Source organism: Nannospalax galili, unplaced genomic scaffold (assembly GCF_000622305.1).
Source record: "Nannospalax galili isolate Female #2095 unplaced genomic scaffold, S.galili_v1.0 scaffold990, whole genome shotgun sequence".
Classification (NCBI taxonomy): Eukaryota; Metazoa; Chordata; class Mammalia; order Rodentia; family Spalacidae; genus Nannospalax; species Nannospalax galili.
In genome coordinates this window covers 634213-638243 of record NW_008328087.1, presented here as the reverse complement: position 1 = coordinate 638243, position 4031 = coordinate 634213, and the positions used below count along the sequence as shown (strand labels likewise).

General features: G+C 40.4%; 1 pseudogene; it reads left to right on the top strand.

Moving 5' to 3' along the window:
* The window catches only part of LOC103744687, an 8335-nt pseudogene extending 5560 nt beyond the window's left edge, over window positions 1–2775 (top strand).
* Window positions 2776–4031: the final 1256 nt, after the last annotated feature.

Sequence of the window (4031 nt, the reverse complement as noted above, 5' to 3'; positions counted from 1 at the left end):
TATTATTCCTTGCAGAAAGACTCATTGTTATTGCTACTAACACTGAGATGTTGGCGCATGCATCTCTAATCTGTGTGTATCTGATTATTATTAGTCATAATTGGTTGCACTTGGATCTTTATTGAGTTATAAAAGTTTTAAGTCCTGGGGCTGGATAGATGGCTCAGCAGTTAAGAGCACTGGCTGTTCTTGACCTAGGTTTGAATCTCAGCACCCACATGATGGCTGACAACTGTTTGTAACTAAATTTCCAGGGAATCAAGTGCGTTGGCGCATGCATCTCTAATCTGTGTGTATCTGATTATTATTAGTCATAATTGGTTGCACTTGGATCTTTATTGAGTTATAAAAGTTTTAAGTCCTGGGGCTGGATAGATGGCTCAGCAGTTAAGAGCACTGGCTGTTCTTGACCTAGGTTTGAATCTCAGCACCCACATGATGGCTGACAACTGTTTGTAACTAAATTTCCAGGGAATCAAGTGCCTAATGCCATCTTCTGTCTTCCTCAGGCACCGCATGACACGGGTGTGTTTACATACACTCAGGCATAACACTCATAATAAAATAAAAATAAATAAATCAAACTTTTTTTTAAATTTTAAGGCCTTTCTCAGATTCTGTTTTATAAATACATCTCCAAATATATAGGTTTTATACTTCTTTTGTTTCTAATTTAAACAGTTATTTCAAACATCCTGTTTTTAGGCATTGGTTGGCTTCTTGTTTATTTGTTGTGGTTCCGGGATTGAACCCAGGGCCTTGTGCATGATGGGCAAGTACTATACCACTGAGCTATACCCCTAGCCCAAAGTTTTTAGGTTTATTTTCACTTTAAGACAATTTTTTTAATCTAATAACCACACGATTAGAAGAAGCATTTCATTACAGCTCTAACATACTCAGTAACACATTCCAGAGCAAGGATTCATCTCTTTCAAAAGTGGTTGTAAATTTTTAGGTTCACAGTTGAATTAATACAGTTATACAATATTGAACTCAGTGTAAACCTTGTAAGACATAAAATTAAATGAAGTTTTAACCTTTAAAAAGATCTGCATTTCATTTTAAAATACACTTTCATAAAGAAAACATTTTTAATGCTACTAACACTTAGATGTTTGCACATGTGTCTTTAATCTCTATGTATCTGATTATTACTAGTCACAGTCAGTTACACTAGGAGCCTTAGTACCTGAGTATGGATATAAAGTCATCAGGTAGATTTCACTGGTAATGTTTATCACCTCTACTATTTAATATGAAGTATAGTTTTATGCTTCCTCCTCAAATATAAGTCAATTTAAGACAATTTTATTGAGCTTTTGCAATTTTCATACAATATAAGTTGATGTTTAGACCCCCTCACCTATATACACCCTCCTTACTGACCCCTACCAAATATATTGTATTCTATTATATATAATAGTCCTATAGAGTCTAATTTGTGTCTCTGAATGTCCTTCACTGTAGGTCCATTCACTGGAGCCTGGCTAACCTACCAAGAGTCCCATCCTTGAACAAACAAAGGAAGAGCAAGTTGAAAGGCCAGTCAGACAAAGAAGAAGGCACCAGAGAGATCTTGTCACCCAAGAAACATCATGATAGGCAATCCATCTCACCTGCCAAAGTGACAAGTGTCAGCCTGCTGGACAAGTTTGAATGAAGTGGGAACGGTGGGAAGACTGTGACCCCAGAACACTTACCATCTCCTGGTTGTCCAAAAAAAGATGACAAGAAGCCCAGAACATCTCCTGGACCCTGCTTGTCAGAATCATAATAGGGCAGGACAGGAAGTGTGCCATGTGTGCTTGCAACAAGCACAATGAAATTTCCTGTTGTCCTATGGTGAGAAGAGGAGGCCAGAGATAGAGGATGAGCGGCTCATGCAGCAGTACCAAATGCTCAAAGACCAGGAGGCTTTCTTCAAAGCCAGGTGAAAAGTATGGCTGCTACAGAACAGAATCAGAAAAATGCTGCCTACAATCTTGGAGTTGCTGAAGCCATAAGAAATCACAAGAACGAGAAACCTGAGTTTTACAAATCTTTCCTGTTTGATAAGCGGCCTTTTAGTTCTCAGATTAATGCTTGTAAGCAAGACGAATATTCCCAAAGTCTCCTGAAACAAATAGAGAGCCGATGGGAGAAAGAAAGAAAGCAGAGACAAGACAGAGAGCTGATGGACCCACTAGAACAAGTGCAACTCACAGAGAACTTGCTGCTTGAAGAGCTAAATACTTAAAAGAGAAGGTGGAAGAAACAGTGTTACAAGAGAGCTTTGGATGCACAGGTAAAGAACAAACCCTCCAAGTTGCCAATGTTTGAGCCAGACTCCGCTGAGCCCATCTTTGGTAAGAGTGAGGGTGAACAGGAGGTGGATAAGCGAAAGCCAGGGCAGAGTTACATGAAGCACCAGATGGAGGCCGCTGCTAGCCTCAAGCGGAATGCCATCCTGAACCAGCTGGCCGACCAGAAGCGGGATCTGCTGATGCTTCAGAAGACATACAGAGAGCACTTGGCAGACAGAACTGCTGAGCTGGATCGAGTGAACAGACTCAACCAATGCTTGCAGGAGGACAGGGAACGGAGCGTTGCAATGAAGCAGCAGCCGGACCTGGAGTGAAAGGCTTTGGAGTGGACTTTGGACAAGCTGTTCCTCTTGACCAGTGTGAGAAGTATCTGCGCTACAGGCAGTGCCAGAGGCGCCCCTCCAATGTGGGCAAGAGTTACATGTGGCCCCTGAACAAGTTCCTGCAGGGCTCTCAGCTACTAGGGTAGAACTCAAAGTTTCCTGGGGAACACCTTTATCTTTTACTTGTTTGGAGTGATTGAATATTTCAAGTGTGTATACTTGTACCTCAGAGGAAAAAAGGATTGAGTGCTTTCAGTAAATTGCTTTTTAATCCCTTGTGGAATTCACATGGACAAATTGTCCCCATCTTGTCCTGCCTTTCTCTCATCCCTACTTATTCCCGAACTTGGCTCTGATGGCAGTGAAGGATTCTGAGTGTTCTTGGGCTAGAACCCATTGCTATCAGGTGTGGGAATGGGACCAACTTTATGCTGGATGCTGAGGTGGTGCTGACCCTGCCCTATGACACTTTATGAAACTTTGTCTTTTATTTTTTCATCTGTAATGAATGTCATAATAAATCTTATCCAAGTTAAAAAAAAAAAGTAAGTAGGGACTATGGAGCTGGCTCAGTGGTTAAAATATTTGTTATGTAAGCATGAGGATCTGAGTTTGGATTCCCAGCATCCATGTAAAAGTTGAGCATATCATTGCACATTTGTAACCCCAGAAATGAGGTGAAGGGGGATAGAGACAAGAGGACCCTCAGAACTCACTGGCCAGTCTAGTCAAATTGGTGAGTTCCAGGTTTGCTGAGAGACCCTATCTCAAAAAGTAAAATGCAAGTAATAGAAGATATCTGACATTGACATCTGACTTCTAAACACACACACCTATACACACAGACACACACACACAGACACAGACACCACACACATACACTCACATGCACACATATATATACACATACACACATATACACACATGCACATGCATATACACAGAGGTACACACTTGAATGTGTATATCACACATGTAAAAAGAAAAGTAGCTAACACATATATTAAGTAAATAGTAAATTCATATGGTACCCATAGCCTGAAGTATATTCAGTAACATACATAAACATCCAGAAAATGAAGGCAGCAACTGTAGCAACTTAAAAAAACCCTTCATTCACTTCCTTAGGGATCTTCTAGATCAAACGTCAACTTTCACTCCTGTCACTGAGGAAGTTGCAATGCCTAAACTCAAGGGTTCCTGTAGCTGTAATTCTCCATTTTTCAATCTCCTGTGAGGGATCAGCCAGACACACCCTAGTAAGAATTTTTCTCCTAAAATAAGCACACTCCTGAATCCACCATCTGAGGTTTTTTCAGAAAGGAATGGCACATTTTTTAGGTCTTTCTTCATCAAGGGAATCACCTAAAAGTGAGATGAAAACATCTTCTAATTAAACATC